Source organism: Ptychodera flava, chromosome 15 (assembly GCF_041260155.1).
Source record: "Ptychodera flava strain L36383 chromosome 15, AS_Pfla_20210202, whole genome shotgun sequence".
Classification (NCBI taxonomy): Eukaryota; Metazoa; Hemichordata; class Enteropneusta; family Ptychoderidae; genus Ptychodera; species Ptychodera flava.
The window spans coordinates 17,027,975-17,050,907 of NC_091942.1; the positions used below are offsets into that span (position 1 = coordinate 17,027,975).

At 37.0% G+C, this 22,933-nt stretch overlaps 1 long non-coding RNA gene across 2 annotated transcripts in view; it reads right to left on the reverse strand.

The window, feature by feature from the left end:
• Positions 1 to 914: 914 nt before the first annotated feature.
• The window catches only part of LOC139151357 (uncharacterized), an 83,580-nt gene continuing 61,561 nt past the window's right edge, over positions 915 to 22,933 (reverse strand). The window contains exons 1-3 of one of the 2 annotated variants that reach the window (XR_011556410.1): positions 5,139 to 5,159; positions 4,164 to 4,268; positions 915 to 3,693 (exon numbers count right to left, since the gene is read on the reverse strand). This is a non-coding gene — a long non-coding RNA (uncharacterized lncRNA). Of the gene's footprint in view, positions 3,694 to 4,163; positions 4,269 to 5,138; positions 5,160 to 22,933 lie in introns of those variants that run through there. The other variant, XR_011556409.1, reaches the window with a different exon arrangement.

The window sequence follows — 22,933 nt, forward strand, 5'->3', positions numbered from 1 at the left end:
CTCATGAGGTTCAACACGTTGTAAATTACTAACACTGTTGGTTTTGCAGTGTTCAATGACAATCATTTGAACTTCTAAATTTGAAAAGATAAGTTGGTTTTGATGTTTTCAACGACAAACTTTTTACAACATTTAAAAAAAAACGAGTGAAAAGTATGGTACTTCATGTAAACATTTTAGTTCAGAGTTAAAATTATTGAGTTACCTAATAAGGTTATCACATGGTAAATTCCTAACTCAGTTGTTTTGCTGTGTTCAAAGACAAAGTGGTGGGATTTTGAATTTGGAAAAATAACAGGTGAAGTGTATGGTATCTGCTGTAAACATTTTGTCAAGAATTAATATTATGGCGTTACCTCATGAGGTTAATCACATGGTAAATTATGAACTCTTTTGATGTGTTTAAAGACAAACTGTGGACATTTTTGAAAGCTAACAAATGTAGTATACGAAGAATATGGTACTTCATGTATTTTTACCCGAAAAATAATAATTTTTGAGTTACACCATGAGATAATCACATTATGAATTCCTATCTCCTGTTGGTTTTGATATGTTCAAAGTCAAACTGTTTGGGCATGTTTAAAAGATAGCAAGTGAAAAGTTAACATATTTTTCCAAATAAAAATTATTGAGTTACCTCAAGAGGTTCACCACATGGTAAATCTCAACTCTATTGGTTTTGCTGTGTTTAAAGACAACCTGTTTGGACATTATTGAAAGATAACAAGTGAAGAGTATGGCACTTCACATACTTTTTTTTTCAAAGTTACAGTTTTGTCATTACCTCATTAGGTTCATCACATATAAAATTTCTAACTTTGTTGGTTTTGCTGTGTTCAAAGAGAAAGTGTTGGGAATATTTGGAAGATAACAAGTTGAAGACTATAGTGATTCATGTTGACATTTTTTTCAAAGTTAAAATTTTGGAGTTGCTTTAAGATATTCATCACATGGTAAATTCCTAACACTATTTGTCTTGATGTGTTCAAAGACAACCTGTTTGCATATTTTTGAAAGAAAAGAAGTGAAGAATATGGTATTTCATATCCTTTTTTTCAAAGTTACACTTTTGGAGTTACCTTATGAGAGTCATCGCATGTCAAATTCCAAATTTTGTTGGGTTCTTGATATGGCCAAAAAGAATCCTCATGAGGAAACTCAAAAAGGTCTAATTTTGAAAAAAATGTGGTACCATAACTTCACTTTTTATATCTCAAAAATATCCAGTTTGTCTTCGAACACACCAAACGCAACAGACCAAGTAGGAATTTACCATGTGTTGAACGTCAGGGGGTAACTTCACAATTACATTAATTCTGAAAACATTGTACACACAGAAACTCAGAGTCAAGGTAATCTAACAATCTGAATGCAAAACAGCTATCATTATACATCTCCTACAACTGTTTCTTTGCTCTCCTCTCATATGCTATTGCCCTGCTTTTAACATGTGCCATTTCAGCAATTTCAAGTTTCTGTTGCTCAAAACATTTTTTTATTTGCTAAGCATTTTTCAGCTTCGGCCTTTGTGACTATTTTATTCTTTCTAATGTGTGACATGAAATGGCTGTCAATGGCGGCTTCTTCTGCTTCAGTTAAAATTTTGGAATTACCTCATGAGGTTCATCACGTTGTAAATTACTAACACTGTTGGTTTTGCAGTGTTCAATGACAAACCATTTGAACTTCTGAAATTATGAAAGATAAGTTGGTTTTGATGTTTTCAAAGACAAACTTTTTGTAACATTTTAGAAAAACGACAAGTAAAAGTATGGTACTTCATGTAAACATTTTAGTTCAGAGTTAAAATTATTGAGTTACCTAATGAGGCTAACACTTGGTAATTAATTCCCAGCCCTGTTGTTTTGCTGTGTTCAAGGGCTAAGTGGTGGGATTTTGAAATTTTGAAAAATAACAGTTGAAAAGAATGGTACCTGTTGTAAACATTTTGTCAAGAATTAATATTATGGCATTACCTCATGAGGTTCTTCACATGGTAAATTCTGAATTCTGTTGCTTTTGATGTGTTTAAATACAAACAGTGGACATTTTTCAAAGCCAACAAATGTAGTATATGAAGAATATGGTACTTCATGTATTTTTACCCCCAAAAATTATAATTTTGGAGTTACAACATGAGATAATCACATTATGAATTCCTATGTCTGCTGGTTTTGATGTGTTCAAATACACACTGTTTGGACATGTTAAATTAAAAGATAGAAAAAAAAATTAACAGTTTTCCAAGTTAAAATTATGGGAGTTACCTCAAGAGGTTCATCACATGGTAAATTCTCACATTTCTGGCCGCTGGGAGTGCGGGATCGACAGTGTGGGAAAAATTGATCCCACACTCTCAGAAACCGTCCCACACTCTGCAGTAAATACTACACGAGCTCTGATTGGATGATAAACAGTCTGTTTTGTTCCACGCGCAAAATGTTATCCAATGGCACGACGAGTAACACACAGACAGAACTACAAAGTAAGCAGGTCAAAGTACAGTGGCAAATGACAGACTTGTCACGATTTTGGAAAATGTTGTACATGTCCAATGTGAATTTAACGCATTTTGTGGTCATGTGAGAAAAAGAATCTCACACACCAAGGACCTGGGATCAGATTTCTCACACCAGTTGGGGATATTTTGTCTCACACGAGCCTGCGGCTCGTGTGAGACAAAATCTGATCCAAGGTCCTTGGGGGTGTGAGATTCTATCATTCCCAACTCTATTGGTTTTGCTGTGTTCAAAGACAACCTGTTTGGACATTATTGAAAGATAACAAGTGAAGAGTATGGCACTTCAGATACTTTTTTTTCAAAGTTACAGTTTTTTCATTACCTCATTAGGTTCATCACATATAAAATTTCTAACTTTGTTGGTTTTGCTGTGTTCAAAGAGAAACTGTTGGGAATATTTGGAAGATAACAAGTTTAAGACTAATGGTGCTTCATGTTGACATTTTTTTCAAAGTTAAAATTTTGGAGTTGCTGTAAGATATTCATCAGATGATAAATTCCTAACACTGTTTGTTTTGATGTGCTTAAAACAACCATTTGCATATTTTTGAAAGAAAAGAAGTGAAGAATATGGTATTTAATATATTTTTTTTTCAAAGTTACACTTTTGGAGTTACCTTATGAGAGTCATTGCATGTCAAATTCCAAATTTTGTTGGGTTCTTGATAAGGCCAAAAAGAACCTTCATGAGGAAACTCCAAAAAGGCTAATTTCGAAAAGAAAAATATATATGGTACCATATCTTCACTTTTTATATCAGAAAAATGTCTCGTTTGTCTTCGAACACACCGAAAGCAACGGAGCTAGGAATTTACCATGTGGTTAACCTCATGGGGTAACTCCACAATATTAACTCTGAAAAACATTTTACATACAGAAACTCAGTGTCAAGGTAATCTAACAATCTGAAAGCAAAACAGCTATCATTATACGTCTTCTACAATTTTTTCTTTGCTTTCCTCTCATATGCTATTGCTCTGCTTTTTACATGCCGTTGCAGCAATTTCAAATTTCTGTTGCTGAGAACTTTCTCATTTGCTAAGCATACTGTTCAGCTTCGGCCTTTGTGACTGTTTAATTATCTCTGATGTGAGACATGAAATAGCTGTCAATGGCGGCTCCTTCTGCTTCAGTTCACGGTACTTACTGGCCAACAGGCTTTTTTCGAACTATAGTGAGGAAATATAGAGAAAATGGTTCATAAAATCAGGCCTTAACAAAATTCAAATATCTGTATTTCTCTGAAGAATGGGACCCTTCCTCACTAAAAAGTTGTAGGGGTCCTAGTGCGAAATAGGGAGTCTGTAAAGCAAAATTTGGGGTTAACGCAATCCCTACATAAATACAAACAAACCCCACAGGCAGCTCAATATGCTGCACACCAGTATCTGTTTGTCTTTAGCTGATTTAACAGTTGTGGGGTCACAGGTTCATGTGGAAAGCTATTTTCCCCCTAGGTATTACACAAGGAAGACAATCAAATAATATTAAACTCTATGCTATGCACATGATGTTCTGTTGATCTACTGTTACATGCTCAAGGAACAGATTTGTGATGTCACCTTCATGGCAAGTCATCCAATAGATGTTTACTGGTTACAGGTACATATATGTCAGTATATCATTGACTATCACTGACCTTCAGAAGTTTCATCATGTTCACATTGCTTCTTGTTCTTTTCTGCAGAGGACTCCATATGACTCCCTGGGTGGATAGTGTTCCTTTGCATATTCTCACTCGCAACTAATAATCATAGGAAAGAGCACCATCATGTAAGACCATGCAACACATAATACTGAACTTGCTTTTTGCAGATAATTTGCACTAGCGAGCGGCTCTCTCTGTGGCCTCTCTGCTAGGTGACTGATGCCGTATGTTGTGGGTTCGGACCCGATTGAAAACTAGCCGTATACAAAGGATATTCAAGATGAAATCTTAATTTCTTATTGCCATCTTTCCGACAGTAATCATAAATATGTGAGAGAGATAAATCATGCTGTCACAAATTAATTTCCAATTATATGACTGCCACAGATTCTGTATATCCCTGTATTTTATGGAAGTATTTAGCTGTCAATTGATATGTCAATCAATCAATCAATCTATCAATCAACCAATCAATCAATCAAAGCAATTTATAAGTGCTAGAATCAATTACACTGTTATTTTTGAAGGCACTGAAGTTAAATACGTGAATTCTGTTACCATTGGAAGCAGATGGCACCTAGTCCTCACAAAGTAGAGCACAGGGCAGCACTTATTTTTTTTATCAAAGTTAACAGGCAGGCCACTACCTTTAATTGCTTGGTATTTTCAGTTTTTGTGGGTGTGTGTGGCAATGCCATTTTCTTGCTCTCCATAGTGAATTCCAACATACCCAGTTTTTTACAAGTCAACATATGTTGTGTCAATATATTAGTTTCGTTGTTCTCATTTACAAATGCCATCAAATCTGGAATGATAATTTTTCAGACCTGATCTGTGTCAAGAAGATTAAAGCCCCAGTAACTCTTGAAAAACTTTCAAGGTGTATTGTCTCAGTTTTGTGTGTATTATAACAGTGGCCCTCGTTGTATTCTGCAAACAATTGCTTGATGTAATTTATCAACACACCCATTCTGTAGTAATCACCATTGTTATTGTTGAAGTCATTGTCAATGACATAGTCCCCATTCAGAATTGTGACATCAGTCTTCATAGAGCATTCAAATGAAGTCTGTATAATATACGGATAGTTTTCAATCGGATGCGAACCCACAACATACGGCATCAGTCGCCTAGCTGAGAGGCCTGAGACAGAACCAGTCGGCTAAATCTCCACTCCCAAAAAAGAGTGGTTCAATAGCCGGCTAAGTTGTTACATTTTTCTGACTGAGACCTTTCAACACGTTGTAGAGTTCGTGAAGCACTCACGCTCGCATGCTCACTATCATACATCGCACATACACACTTTATCGAAGCGAAGAAACAAATTTCATCGCTTTAACTGGGCGAACAATAACCTCGGGGACAATTCTGTCCACCAGCAGTGTTACCGACCCAGGATAGAAAATACGGATAGTTTTCAATCGGATGCGAACCCACAACATACGGCATCAGTCGCCTAGCTGAGAGGCCTGAGACAGAACCAGTCGGCTAAATCTCCACTCCCAAAAAAGAGTGGTTCAATAGCCGGCTATTGTACTGTGAATCCAGTGATTGTTTTCATGTCGAGGCATCAATAAATAGTGTGATTGGATTGTATCATAAAAATGTATGACACAGGTTAATATCCTTGTACCAATTTTGAAAGAAATCAGTTGAGACGTATTGAGTTATGGCTAAAGGCATAAACAAATCATAACAAATGGCCAGCTGGCAGCTATCAATTGCATCATATGACAACAAATTGAGAGGTACATGTATTACAAAGGTTTATGTCCTTGTACCATATTTGGAAGAAATCAGTTGAGGCATGTCTGAGTTATGGCTTAACCCTTTTCCTGCCGACAGTATTAAGACTAAATATTACTTCCCCATCAGCCAAGTCAGTAAAAAGCGGTATTGAGCCAAAAACATGAAGTATTTTCACACACTTGGCTTGGTCTGTTATAGCATCTTTAGTAAAAAAAATAAAGTTTATAGTATTGATGTTTTCAACAGCTTTCAATTGATGTACAGTATTATGTTAAAATACGCCATATGTTGTGTTTCATTAATTTTAACCATCTTGACCTGATGGTGAAATATGGACTTGCAGGAAAAGGGTTGTGACATGAAAAAATCGTAACAAATGGCTGCCTGGTAACTCTATTGGGTCGTATCACAATAAATATCAACATGAACATGTATAACATAGGTCTATGTCGTTGTACCAACTTCAAAGAAATCAGTTGAGACATGTTTGGGTTACGCTGTGGGTTACGGCTGGAAACATGAAAAAATCGTAACAAAATGGCTGCCTGGAGGGCATATTGGATTGTATTTTAACAAAATAGAGATGCATATGTATGACATACATGTAGGTCCATGTCCCTGTACCAATTTTGAAAGATATCAGTTGAGACACACTGGGTTATGGCTCAAGACATGAAAAAATTGTAATGAAATGGCCACTGGGCGGCCATATTGGATTGTATCAGAAGAAAATCTACAAGCATATGTACGACATAGGTTAATGTCCTTGCACCAAATTTGAAAGACATCAGTTGACACATGTCTTGGTTACGGCTCAAGACATGAAAAACTTGTAAAAAACTAGCTGCTAGGTGGCCATCTTGGGTCATATTGTGAAACTATTAAATCAACGTACATCTGTATGGAGTCTGGTGCTATACTTGTGCAAAGTTTGAAAGAAATTGACCAAGCCTTGTCTGAGATATCTGCGTGAACAGGGGAAGGCATGCATGTGCGCGGACTTACAGACGGAACTCAATCTATAAGTCCCTGGAGTTCGTTTGTGGGGACTAATTAATGAGGTATATGATAGTGTGCCATTAGGTGCTTAACCTGCATACCGGTATATGAACCATTTAGTCCTTTTAGTTATTTAATTATTCACATTTATGTGATATAAGGGTAATGACCTTTGACCCCAGCATAATTGATGAGGTGTATGACAGTTCATCATAAGGTGCTATAACCTACCAAATATGAACCATCTAGCCGTTTAAATTACCTAGTAATTCATATTTATGTGATATTTACGGTCAATGACCTTCAACCCCAGTTGACATATTGGCGAAATGGTTTGATCCAACGTTTCCGCACTCTCGAAGTTGGGTCCTTCAATTCATGCATAATAAGGGATTTCCTTCAAATGAAGGGCGCCCTCTCTTTAGTTTCGATGACCGTTACACCATGTTTCACGGCTAGAAAAATCGGCGAAAAACACTGCAAAAGGTTAGTATTTATGGAAATTTTCCATATCCTTGCCATTTATATTGCCTCCAGTCGTGACCTATGTAAATTTTTTCAACAATCAGGGCAAATCTTTTGTAGAAATCACCAGATACGATTTTTGTAGACATGTTGACCTCGCCTTATACAGCACTGCGTCGCTTGCGTTGGCAAGACATTTAATTCAATTTGCAACCAGGTTTGGTCGGATTTGAATCTCATGACTATGATTTTCTGCAAAGTTTTGGTGTTCAAAACGGACAAATATGAACTTAACACGCCTTTGAAATGAGGTCTGTTCGGTGTTGAATACCGTTAAATCCAATAAATATGGTGGCCATGCACACGCAAACAGCTTGAGACGCGTTGGTATCACATATCATTGCGTATTTTCAGTATCCCAGTTGTTGTAATCTTTTATTTTTTGAGCAAAATTTGTGATCAAGAATATATATAATGATGGTTTTGTTTGTTTAAGTATGATCCAGTTACCGAATACATGTGTCCTTTACATTTTGTTGCAGATATACTGTGGCTGATAACCTACCACAGCCCGTTCTGGCAATGGCACATGGCTTACAATATTCACCGGTATTTTGTACCTGTATCTATGTTTACTAACAGTTTGAGTTTATGGTAACGTTTGGCCACAAGAAATTCACGTACTTTGAAATCATTTGTCATAGTTTTGAAAAATAAGAATTAAATGTTTGAAAGAAATCTATTTTGTTGGAAAAAGGAGAGTGTTTGGATCCTTAGCCATATCAAGCAGTGCAAGTAAGGATGCTTTATGAGAAGTTGCATGAACTACGGTATGCCATATGCCACAGAGCATGGAAGGTTGCCCCTGACAGAAGTAAAACTTGCGGCAGCAAGTCTTCTTAAATGGAGGGCAACTTAATAATATTACAGGCCAATCGCAAAAGTGGCATATTAAATTTTTTGCCAATTTTGTGACTCAAAGACTGCAATATGCAACAGCACAAGGTTGAACCATGTGAATATTTCTTTGTCCCTGAAAAAACATCTAAACAGTGTACACAGAGCCTGGGAAATCTAAACAGTGTACACAGAGCCTGGGTCAAGATTTCAAAAGCTGTTTCACATTGTCAGAAACTCCATAGTCAAGGGGTTTTAAGTTTGAAACAGGATGCTCAGTGTACAAAAACACATTCATTGTCAAAGAAATGATACTGTTGAAAAAGGATTGATGCAGTTATGTCATGGAAAGTAAAAGTAACATTGGCCTGCTCTCTGATATTGAAATACGGTTGTCCAGACTTGGCCAGTATGTGCTAAAAAGATATGCCACAAATTTGAAAAGCACCATGTAACTGTTGTGCTAGAAGGCAAAGAATTTATTCTTCCTTTAAAATCATCGCTTTCATGTGATATTCAGAAAGAGGTGGCCCACAGTCTCGGTTTACAGGAGACTACCATAGTTTTAAGTTATTCTCAGAAGACCAGCCATTGTATTGCTGTTTCAAGTCACACACATTGCACAAGAAAGTGCTTTTGATCAATATCTCTGGACTTGGAGATGTGAGGTCACATAAAGCAAAAACTCATCCAGATAAGAATAATGTGGTCCATGTGGTAAATGTGGGATAAAAAAAACAAACAGATGGTACCATGTTGTGGGAAAACCAGAGGAATATGTCCGAGCTGGTTAAAAATCTAGGGGCATGAATGAACAGTATTGTTTCTGCAATGCGGTCGCCTAGCTTTATATAGATAAAGAATTTCTGGAAGAGATGGAGGGGATGATGAGAAAGCACCAATAATTGATGTCACAGAGGCCAATGGTTCTACTCCGGAATAAAAAGGACGCGATGCATACACCGTTCTACATACTCAGAACGCCCAAATAATCACGTGATGCGTACAAACAAACCCACATGTGTACTGAACGCGTATAGAAATACACGTACGTCTGTGCGCGTTTGCGCACATGGCTTTGTTTGTACCGTGGTCGATTCGAATTCCGGGTTGGCCTATTGTTTAATCTGTACTTTAACTGGCCCAGGTTTACACTCCACTGATGTTGATGACAAAAACCTCTTTCTCACACAGTTTAATCTCTACTCCAGTGATATCGATACTTCCGTTCCTGACATAGTGTGTCTTTGTCCAGAACACTTCAATACATGGATGGAAAAAAACTGAAAATACTGCAGCATGCCAGATTGTAGAAAGCGCATTACATCGAATGTGCGGTTTCCGTCAAATGTTGACTTAATCAATGGCTTCTCCCATGATCATGGTGACTACATGAATTTAGTTTTGATGGAAAAAGTCAACTGTGTGGAAAATGTTACATGCAACTTTACCATATTGTTGAAAAAATGAAAAAAAACATCAAGTGCAATCTCTCAAGACTTATAATGACCTTTAGCAAGTCATTGAAGACATTGCCTCCAGTATCAAAAATACAACTGATATCACTGATATAGCCCTGAACAAAATGTCACTTTTTATTGCGCTAAAATTATTAGAAAAGAGTCTGTCCTTCTTCAAGAGGCTAGAGGCTATGTTTTTCTTATAACCTCGGTGGTCTTTAATGCTCATACAGAGACTAAATAGAATTTAAACCAGCAACCTAAGGCGTCGGTGTTTTTCAATGTATTTTGGAAGCTGAATTTGTCGATGTCAATCTCGCTCCCATTGCTTCTTGACAGTCATTTTAGAATGGGAAAATTCACAAACAGAGAGGTTACAATGGTCGCCACGGACAAGTAACTTTTGGCTTATTGACCTGAAAATTAAGTCAGTGTTCATTGAAAATTCAAAGACTGGACCCGTTGACATCTAAGCTTGCTCATGACTTTCATTGCATGCGGTCTTGCCACGATGCCATCCACTGTCACTCCAACAAGTTAACATTGAAGAGTACGTCTTAGTAAAAGTCCCATTTTTGTGGTGATTTTTCACCACTGCACTTTATTTTTACCTTATTATAAACGCTCATACAAAGCACAAAAACTGCTGTGTGTTTCTTTTTTTTACCGTATCGACACATTGTGAGACACCGTAACTCACAGTCAATGCAATGAACTTTGGTGAACGTACGCTCCACCAGCTGAACAGCTTTTTCATATGCAAAATCAGCGTACGGTATTTAACCGGTGGTATTGTTTGAATTGCATTTTATTGGAAGTGATTATATGATTCTTTTCATCAATTCTTCATGCAATTTTACGAAAAAATCTTATGAAATGTTCACAATGACATAATATGATACCGTGTTCCCTCGCTAGAAAATCGCTCTCGTGAATTCGATTTCTAGGTAATTACTTTTTTCCACTTGTCCCGTAGGGCAATTGGCATCGGAGGTTCAATTGCCCGAACGTGACTTTCCCTTGCCCTGGGCAATCGGACAACCTTAGTGTCTTTCCCTACCCTTGTAACTTACGATTTTTTGAGTGAACCCATCTCAGATTCCTCCGACCTCCCCCCCGGGCAACAAATAATGACGGCTCCCTAATTACCCTACGCAACTCTTTTGGCATGATTTGTTCAAAGTCTAAGGCCAGAGATACCATGAATAGGACAGTTTTGAGTACCCCACAAGGAAAACTTTGCCGGTTGCTTCACCCCAGATAGTTTTGTCATAACAAGTCTTGAAAATATTGATGTAGGTCAACCCAATGTCAGTCCACTTCACTGTTTTAGTGTTTTGCAATAGCTGCACATCCTGTACTCAAAAACTAGCCCATCAGGGCAGTTTAAAGCAAGATCCTACAAGTCTAGCTGTGTTGAAATAGCTAGAACTTGTGATAAGAAATTATACTGCTGTCTTGCTTGGCAGCTAGTGATGAGACACGTATTTTGAGAAAATATTGCCAAGCGATGAACAAAACATCTTGTTGACCATTGATTTTTTTTACTTTTTTGAAAGGTCACAAAAGGTCAAACTCAGTACAGTACCTGGTGATTACGCAGAGCTGCTCTGTCTATGCTATGCCCTGAAATGTCCTGTTCAGATATATATACCCATGACAAAATGCTATTGTACACATTTGGCTCAAAGTATCAGAATGTTGAACCTTTTCGAATCATTTGACAAGGGGATGGTCTGTATTCATTGCTTTTACACACAGAATGGCTTGATAGTGACTAGGACCTCTGTGACCTTGACAATGAAAATATGCCCTTAAATCCATGGTATCAGGCTAATGCCAGATTGGCTGGACTGCAGGTGATACAAAGTAAAATGAATGAGATCTTTTTGTGTGAGATATTGTTTCCCTGAGCACAGAGGTTGTTTTGCTTATATCTCTCTTTACATGGCTTTCCGTAGCAGTAATTGGCAACTGAGAATGGCATCAATCAAGCAGCTAGCCCCTTTGTATCATGCTTTTGATTGTCAACCTAGTATCTTCGTCTCCTACCAAGGCATCTCCATGATTTGCTGCAAGCACCATCTTGCATCCTAGATCACCTGCAGTCTGGGGGATTTACAACAAGCATAACTGGCTTCAGCTGGAGAGAGCTTGCACTTGATGAAGCCCATGAACAACTTATCAATTTAAGTGTCAAAACTGCAGTTCATAAGCCCTCTCCTGAATTGCTTGACAACATGGCAAAGTATTTACCTTTCAGGGCTTCATGCCTTAAAAATCTGCATTCTGAAATAACCCCCGAAAAGAGTGGCAAAAGTGTACAGATACAGATAAATGCAGAAGGGAATGAGGGAGACTGATGAAGGGTTGTGCCGAGTGTATTATAAACAAGCGACCTAGCGGCCGATATAGCTCCGCTGTGTTTATGTAGAAATAACTATTTTTTTACACATGTTGATGAGGAAGGTGGAAATCTTTGATAGCTCAATGCAGAGGCCAGAAAAAAGTGGCTAAAATAAGCTGCAAAATATACAATTGAAGATTTAATCATACTTTGAATATATCACATCGGATCATCCCTAAGAACATGTCAACCAAAGCTATCTGATGAGTAGTTTTTTGAGAATAAAATTTTCTGACCAAAAATGGCAACAATTGCCCCAAAAAATGAAATTGCAGATTTCATCATAATTTCAAGAGATCAAATTTAGTTCATAACTTTATCTATAGAAACCTGTATACCAAATTTCAAAGCTGTTAGACCAGTACTTTTTGTGAGAAACACATTTTTTGACCAAAAACGGAAAAAATTGCCCCAAAAAATCAAAATTGCAGATTTCATCATTATTTTTTAATAAATATCATTTAGTTCATCTATAGAAACCTGTATACCAAATTTCAAAGCTATCGGATGAGTAGTTTTGGAAATACACGTTTTGACCAAAAATGGCAAAAATTGCCCCCAAAATACAAAATTACAGATTTCATCAGAAATTCATTATATATTACTGAACTCATCTGTAGAAACCTGTATGCCAAATTTCAAAGCTATCAGACCAGTAATTTTTGAGAAACACATTTTTTGACCAAAATGGCAAAAATTGCCCCAAAATTACAAAATTGCAGATTTCATCATAATTTCAACAAATATCATTAAGGTGATCTGTAAAAACCTGTATACCAAATTGCAAAGCTATCAGATGAGTAGTTTTTGGAAATACACATTTTTTGACCAAAAATGGCAAAAATTGCCCCAAAAATACAAAATTGCAGATTTCATCACAATTTCAATAAATATCATGTAGTTTATCTGTAGGAACCTGTATACCAAATTTCAAAGCTATCAAATAAATAGTTTTGGAAATACACATTTTTTGACCAAAAATTGCAAAAATTGCCCAAAATACAAAATTTCAGATTTCATCAGAAATTCAATATATATTACTCAGTTCATCTATACAAAAGTGTATACCAAATTTCAAAAGTATTAGACCAGTACTTTTTGAGAAATACATTTTTTGACCAAAATGGCAAAAATTGCCTTAAAAATGCAATTTTGCATATTTCTGCACAATTTGAACAAATCTGAAATAGATCATCCCTAGGGACATATGTACCAAATATCAAAGCTATCTGACTGGTAGTTTTGAAGAAGAAGATTTTTAAAGATATTTTTACCAAAAATGACAAAAATTGCCTTAAAAATACAAATATGCAAATTTCACCATAATTTGAACAAATCTGACTGAAGTTACCCTAAGAAACTGCATATCAAATTTCAAAGCAATCGGACAAGCGGTTTCAGAGAAGAAGATTTTTTACCAAAAACACCAAAAATTGCCCCAAAAATACAAATATGCAAATTTCACCACGATTTGAACAAACTTAAGTGTGGTCACCCCAAGTGAACTGCATATAAAATTTCAAAGCGATTGGACTTGCAGTTTCAGAGGAGAAGGCAATTGTTGACGGACGACGACGACGGACGACGACGATGGACGACGGACGACGACGGAAAATCAACCTATTTGATAAGCTCTGCGTCGCTGACAGCGGAGCTAAAAAATCTGTGAGAGCTCTGTTTTTGCTGCAACCCCTGAAAAAAATCTTGGAAAAGTTGTTCAGGAAGACTTGATGACATTTTATGAAGTAGGTCAAAGAGCTCTAGCAGACTACATCTCTACTAGGCTTTTACATAAACCTAGTACAGAAGCTCCTGTGAGGAGGAGAAAATTAAAAACATTTTCAGGGAAGGTTGTAGTAAAAAGGAGAACACGTACAGCTGATGCTGACAAAAAAAATAGTTGACGCCTGTTTAAAAAGGCAAATTGCTCACTCAATAAAATCTGGTGTGCCATAGAAGGCTTTGTGCAATTTATTCCCCTCCCACGTGCAATCTGTGATGCAGATGGGTCTATGCACCATCAAAGCTCAAAATCAAACACAACTTAAGTATTACAAAAAAGATATGACACATGCAGCATCATAAGTGAGGCACTGCCTGAGAATTGGACAGCTGAAATGGTAATACTTGAAGGTATGTTTTGATTCAGTGTGCGCCAATAAGACAGTGTTTTTGCTAAGGTTGGGGAAAGAGGTAAATGATTTGGGAACCCCGGTAGCAATTCTGTGTCCCCTGATCTGATTGCATTGATACCAAGAGGAACCCTGGTAAAATGGCTGGGGAACCCCGGTAACATTTACTGGGGTACCAGCCTTAACAAAAACACTGTAAGATCCCATCATCAAACATTCAAAGACTACTTAATCTATACCATAAGGGACTGGACGTAAATTAGCAGGGAGGAGGGCCAGGGGATTTGGGGGAGGGTCACAAATTTTTGAGCCTGGGGGAGGGTCACAATTTTTTGAATCCTCTAAGGGGGGACACAAATTTTTGGGCTTGTTGTCGGTGCACTAAAAGAAGAAAAAAAATTGTTTGTGTAGGCAATTATGGTCACATGACATCACTCACACACTGCCTCTTACTTTTTATTAAGTGCTCATTCCCAACTCGCTGTGTATCTCTTCCCCACCATTATCTTAAACAGGATTGTCTCTCTTGTTGCCATTCTTATCGCCATTAAGTTTATAGCAAATCCAATCTATTGTTTCACAGCTGACCCACCATATTAAAAGGATATTATGATTCATGGCATTCTGGCTGCACATTGTACCATGTAGTGGTTTTGTTAATAAACACTGGACAGTGTTTTTGCTAAGGTTGGGGAACAATGGGAACCCTGGATAAATTTCTGTTGTCCTCTAGTAAGACTGCACAGATATACCAAGGCTAACCCTGGTAAAATGACTGGGAACCCTGGTAACATTTACCTATAGGTACCGCCCTTAACAAAAACACTGCTGGATATTACACAATATCTTACATTGTTCTACTGATGTAGTCAATCTTGAACCTCTATTTGACAATATTATTTCTCATTCCACTTTTGTTGATCAACAAAAGTTCCCTCTCTTGCATAAGTCACTTCCCTTTAAAGTTTAAGGCCAAGCTCCACCCTGCATCAGTCACTTTTTAGGTACATGAATTTTAGTTTTTAGAGATACTATCGTTTGAAATTAAGAGCAAGCTTTGGTGTGATAATTGATAATTTTGATTCTAGAAAAATGATTTTAGTATACTTAAATATTTAGGTACAGTCATCTGATTGGTATGGCTACTTGTGGCATTTTTCAAGTTTATATTGGCTTTACTACGTGGGTACTATCTTTGGAATGGATAGTGTTCATTTGTGTTGTTGATGGCAGGATATATGACATTTGTTGAAATTTAATGTGGGTAATTTATACAGTGAATTAGCCATGTTGATCACTATTCAGATTGAACTTGGTTAAATATGGTGAAATCCCAATGTCATTTCAGAATATGGAGACTTGATTGATCATGAAATAGTGTTTGCCACTTCTGTGTCAAATCAGGATCAGTCTAATCCTCTCTTATCTAGGCTGCTCTCTGTGATATGTTTAAAATGCAAAGAAACGAGGCACAAAAAATTGACAAAAGAAGACTTGATTATCATGAAATAGTGTTTGCCACTTCTGTGTCAAATCAGGATCAGTCTATCCTCTCTTATCTAGGCTGTGCTTTCTGTGATATGTTTAAAATGCAAAGAAATGAGGCACAAAAAATTGACAAAGTATTTTCAATGTTAAAACATCATAATTTCACACTATAGCATTCAATCTATTACGATACTTTGAATTGTTTGCTTAAAATATTGCATGAATAGGAATAGCCTTTCTGTTGACCTTTCCCCACAAACAGGGCAACATGAACAAAACTTTCATTGTCTACTCGAACACATAGTACATTTTGTAAAATTGGATTTGATATGAGTGCAATGAGCACATGTACATGTATTTTCAGTTCTCTGACTACACAGGTCTATTGGAAATATAATAAATTCAGTGAATAATGGGGTCATGCACACACATGTAGTTGTATATCTGTACCAGGAATACATTTTAAACATACTTTCCATTATTTCCTCCCCACGTAGAGATTAAACTGCTCAATATATTGTACATTGAACAAATTATATTGCTGTGGAGATCAATATGTCACATCGTGTTTCTGCAGTATTCCCTCAATGGTCAACGTGATACATTCCAAAATTATGAATTTCACTAATATTTTGATAAATGTTAAATTATAATTCATAAGAAAAATGGCAGGCACAATTGTGCATTAATATAAAAGAAAACATTTGAAGAACATTATTTATTACAATCATTCTTAGTGGAGTATAAGTGTGCTCTACTCCATTATAAGCCAATTTGGGCATTCATTATATGAATTGTTGGACAGCCTATTGAATCACAGCATTCCACATCTGCACTTCAAAGCCAAAGTGAAAGGGCACATATTTACTGCCTACTTTACATGATATATGCCATTGACTTGGTGTAGCAGTCTAAGCCCTAGGAGAATGGTTAGAGTATTCAGCTATTGGCTGCTTTGATTGCCTCCAACAATGGCATACTCATCACACACAGGTGCAACCACAATCGCAACGTAAAGGCCTATGCACCCAGTAGGGAGAGCTCTTCTGGGTAAGTACATGTAGCCTTCGCGTAGCGACAGTGGTGCACATACGGTACAACTGTATCCTCCTAGCATAGGGCAATATTGCTGTTGTACCTCAATATTTGGACTGGTGTTTAGGTAGGACGTCAACTTGATCAAATCCTAAAAACTAAAAGCTTAAATTTGAAAAAAGGCAAAACCTTCAGCTTCGAAACTGCAGCTACGTAAGGCAAGATATGATACCACGGTACTACCAAAGAGTGTGGTAGCTCCTAGCTTTGCTTGGCAGGGCTGTGCGTTAATTACCAGCGTTATACTTTACTTTATTGCTCAACAACACACTTAAGGAGTGTGGTAAAGCAGAAATTGCAAAACTCACCAAACACTGGATGAAGCTGCTGCTGGGAGAGGAAATAAAGTCCAAATATACGGCCTGTGGTAGGAGGCTGTATAACGCCGAACACACAACTTGATCCTTAATATATTTTTCATAAACCAAGAAGTCAATCATTTAAACATACAGACCTTTATTTCCTGAAAATGATAGGCTAAAATGTACAGTGTACGTCCAGAGAACTTCTTGGTACAGCGCGACACTTGTAAACAAACTTGAATGCGTTGAAGTTATTTGTATATATATACAGAATGATGTTCACAGTCACACTTGGAAGTTGTGACAATTTAGTCCAGTTGTAAGTGAAACATATTTATGAAAATCATCATTAAATTAAGTACTTTCAATACTTAGACCCTCAATCAATTTTGACAGTCAGGAAGAACAGACAGAAATAATTGAGTGAAATTAATGACTTGTATGACGAATCTCTGACTTAAAATAATGTAAAAGTTACTGGCATTTTCCAGAATACAATGTACGTACCAAGCTTGCAGGTCAAGTCCAGAGGGTCAAGTATGATATCAAATAGGCCCAGAAGAAAGCTTTTAAATAGCTTTGAAACAAGCAGACTGCCAATCTTGTTAAGCAGTCATGATCTAGTACAAAGACTTTAAATTTTTTCACATAATGCTATGCTTGGTGTCTGCCTCCATGGTGTACAACATACTGGTACATGATTCGGCGTCACTCATCAGAGGACTGCACTTTCATTGAAAATATTTGTGAGTTCACATGGTGGTGTAATCTTACATCCTGTTCAGAATTGGCTAATATTATGATACTTTGGACAAAGCTATTTTTGTCAACATTTTACAGTACTGTCTGTCAATGCACCAATTTTAAAAAATATTCATTGCCACCATTTTAATACTTCAATAGTGTAATGGTCATGCTGCTTGACACTTGAATTACAAGAATCTGTACTAGATATGTTCCAAGTTAAGGGACAAAGTTGCTCATTTTTGACATTATTTTGCCATTTAAATTTCTTTTGATGGATTATTCTCACTGAAATATGCTCACTCTCTGGTTATTGCAATTCAATTTTCATCTTTAATAAGACACATTAACATGTGAAATAACTATGTTAAAATTTTTGGTAAATACCTTCCATGCATGCATATGAGTTGAGCTGTGACAACCAGAGATTGCAGTTTAGCCTATTTCAGTGAGCAGCAGAAAACATATATACAACAGAAATTAAAAGGACCAAAATTTGGTCAAAAATGAGTGACTTTGTCCCTTTAATGGCCAATATGAAAATGGATAAAATTCCATGTTTGCTGTTTTGTTATTTTTGCCTGTCAGTCACTGTTATTTTTAACAATGGTGTGGACAAGATGTTGGTTTTGTTGTTTACTTTGCAGTTCTGAGTTACATAAATGCATAAGATTTCAGAATTTTTCAGTATTAGCTGCTGTATTTTAGCATGATATGCTCTGTATTGATTCAGTTTGTCAGCCTAGCCTGATGACACTTGAGCAGTGGTGTCATTATTTGTGTCCAGTGAAGTCTTAAACTGTTTTTTTTTTTGTGGTTTGTTCCACATTTACAAGTGTGCTGACAACATGGAAAATTGAGAATTTCATCAAACTTGTGCAGTAAATCAAACAATGAATTAATTTAATCATAGAGTGTTTCCTATGGTGTTCCCCAGAACAATCCGCCCCTACCAAAATGGAAATAAGAATACCAGTACTCATTTATCTGGTGATTGGTTTACTAAGTTTAAACAGTGTAAGAGTTAAACAGTATATTAAACCATTATCATAACAATCAAAATGCATATTGTGTAGGCAGAGAAATCAGGGTTTCCCTTTTATTAAAGTACTTATCTATAGCATAGAATTATCCAGATTTTTGTCTACAAGATTAGTTTTACCCATGCTGGTCAAATGTGACTGACACATCATTGAAAGTATTCTTAGGTAAGGCTGACATCCATATCTAGACTTGTTCTTGTCACAAGCAGAAGCAAATAAAAAATTTGCTGACATCCCTTGCTGGTGTCCATCTATTTTGCCGTGTGTTGTAAATCCCCAACTAAATTTTTGAACGTTGAAGATCCGATCAATTTGTAATATTATATTTTTTGAAACTTTACCAAGTCCTAAAGACTTGGAAAGAGCGCGTAGAGATGGTAAAGCAAAAAAAATGTACAGCATATATGAATCAATTGACCTGCAAACAGTACTTCCAAAAGAAAATTGGATGTTTTTTTTGGTGACGAAAAACTAAGCGGTTATTGGTGAATTTTCTGTGTGAAGAAATTCCAGACTTTCTGAAGCCCTACCTTGGAGTTGACAAGAGTTTGTCATTGCAGGGGGTTTTGATGGGCAAAAGAAAGACAAAGCAATAATTGTGAGTGGAAATTACCCTTCTCATGAATACCCTGCATATTTTTCAAATCATGAAGAAACTGATACACGTATATGGCGCCATGTCCCTGTTTCAGTAAAAAAGAACATACTTATATACTCGCCAGATACAGATGTTTACCACATCGGATTACCTCTGATGGCATCTGAGCTATCAGACAGAAACATCTTTATACAGCTCAGTGCATGTGCAGATGATCAGTCATATGTACATTTAAATAAATTAATTAAAGCCTTAGCAAATGATCCAGATCTTGCTTAAATTGATCAAGACATAAGAGCAAAATGTCTCCAAACTCTCTATATCACATCTGGTTGTGACTTTTTTGTCATTTTTGTTGGCTGTGGAAAGCAGCATTTCAGAAAGAATTTTCCAATATTCAGAATTTGTTTCTGGTGGAATTGCCACCGCGACCTCAGGCACTCTTGCAGACACAGAGAGTGGCATCTGGGAGAAAGGCCTACCCCGCTTTCTGTATCATGGTTCAAACATGGTTAAACATGGTTGAAACATGTTTAGACATGGTCAATAACCATGTTTGAACATGGTCTTGACCATGGTCAAACATGGATGACCATAGTTGGGCTATGGCACCACGGCCAGACCATGGTCAAACATTGGTCACGTCTGTGACCATGGTCAAGCTAAAACATGATGACCATGGTTGATATTGGCAATGTTAGACCATGGTCAACCATGGTTAAAGACAGGCCTAAGGTAGGGCATGATCATGTTAGACCATGGTCAAACATGGTTGAAAGCAGCAGCATGATCTGTTAGAACATTGTCAAACATGGTTGAAGATTAGAAAGTGGGCATGATCATGGTAGACCATGATCAAACATGGTCGAAAACGGATCAGAAAGGGGACACGACCATGATAGACCATGGTCAATCATGTTCTCAGCTGGGTGGTGACCATGGTCAAACATGATTTGATATGGTTACAACCATGGTTAACCATGGCCAAACATGGCCAGAAAAATCCTAAAAATCCTTCAAAACAGGGATGTTCGACCATTTTAAGCATGGCTGGGCAGTTACATACCTGATGGTTTTCAGTTAAATTAATTTCATTTGTAAGCACCGAAGCCTTTAAATAGCTGTCACCTTTAAAATTGTCAGGTTAATTTTTAGCTCTTTGTAACATACCGGTATTCTTCTGTATATCACTCCTTAAATCTCATCAAAATAGCTCTAGTTTACACCTTTTGCAGTTGCATGTTGAACGATCAACAGTATCTCTAAAGAGAATGTTTCATGGACAGATAATTCCTTGTATTTTTTAAAACACAACACAGACATCATCATCATCAACTATGAATTATAACTTTTTATTGCAGATCATGTTAATCATACAGATACAATAGCAACAAAAACAACACTTTCTATGAATTTACAAAGCCTGTTTGCCTTTCTCGACGAACCGTTTAGAAATTTTTTTTTGAACTGCATGAATTCGATGGGTAATTTCAGAGAGTGACACTGGCTTTGGAGATGTCTTTTGGACTACATGCAAGAGCATACCATACCTTGACGGATCAAATTTTGGCTTTGCTCCTGTTTTGCTGTTAGGGGCTTTACCTGATACAGAGTGCTTTAGTATCTCATCATCCGTAAACAACATGGTCATCAATTTGAATACACGATCAAAAGAGAGGAAGAGTGTTCGCCTATATCCATGAGTCTGGCTTTAGAGTGGCCATTGTAAAGGGTGATTTCCTCTTCACTTGCACTGTCTCCGGGACTTGTTGGCAAAGATGGCCCTTTCTCATCCTTTTCTTAATCTTCATTAACTCACTCTCTATCATCTGCATCTTCTCGTCAAACTCTGCCTTTGATACACAATCTTTGTGCTCCACATCCCTGAAAGTAAATATCACAAGAAAACATGTATTACAAAATCTTTGATTGAACATTGAAATATTGCTATAGTTTTGTTTATTTATGTGGCAAGTACAGGCCTAGGTAAGAAATATTAGCAAAGCGTACGGTCCATATCGTCAGGATGGAATTCTAGATAGCTAAGCTATGAAGTCCCACCTATGAGATGTAAAACACAGATAGTTGATGACAAAAGCTAGGTTGTCAAGACGCAATTTTGACGATTTTTCCCGTCATACATGGCGTATCAACATGGCGGCCAAGGATAACGTCGATGCGAAGGCAGCAGTCGTGGTAAGTTTTTACTGTTATTTTTAGTTTTTGAAGTGAGAAATCGTGAAAAAATGTATCGCCTTCCGGGTCAAATATCATGGAAAATGCCCTCGTGAAGTATTTTTGTCGAACGTTTGGTATTTTAGAGAAGATAGATGTTAATTGCGGACTGCTGTGGGTCTGCTAAGCAGATCTGTGCGATATCCATAGAAAACCACGTGCGTATCAGTACAAGTATGGTACACGGTATGGTACAAGGCTTTATACCAACTCATTAGTCTCGTTGACTTGGTCGTATACAACATGCGACTTCTACCATCTGATCTTTGAGATTACCGAATGTGCAGGGTCTACCTTATTAAATGGTACTCATGCAAAGTTTGCTCTATTTCCTATTAGTATTTGCAAAATCGCACAGATCTGCTGGTAGACCCACAGCAGTCCGCAATTAACATCTATCTTCTCTAAAAATACCAAACGTTCGACAAAAATACTTCACGAGGGCATTTTCCATGATATTTGACCCGGAAGGCGATACATTTTTTCACGATTTCTCACTTCAAAACATAAAATAATGGTAAAAACTTACCACGACTGCTGCCTTCGCATCGACGTTATCCTAGGCCGCCATGTTGAAACGCCATGTATGACGGGAAAAATCGTCAAAATTGCGTCTTGACAACCTAGCTTTTGTCATCAACTATCTGTGTTTTACATCTCATAGGTGGGACTTCGTAGCTTAGCTATCTAGAATTCCATCCTGACGATATGGACCGTACGCTTGCTAATATTTCTTACCTAGGCCTGAAGTATACCTTATTAACATCAATCTAATCAGTTTCATTGAAAATCATTAGCTGTTTTCAGGAAACATAGACTATGTGATGAAACTTTGGGAGCACACTATATTTTTTACAGGCCTTATAATAAGGCAATAATGTACCCCTGCCAGCATTATTGCTGTTATTTTATAGTTTTGGCAATGTCAGTGAATTGTAGAAGTCAGAAAACAACTAGGACTGCAACGTTGGAAAGAAAAACGTCAGAAATAATCTGAGGGTAAGAATGACAAAATTTACTTGTATTGACAAAGCTATCATATAGAAGCTGATATTTGACCCAAGAGTCCTATTGATAGAAAACAGTTTTTAGTGTAACCAAGGCAAAGACGGAAAAGCAGATTGTGGCAAAGTAAATTGGTTTTCTT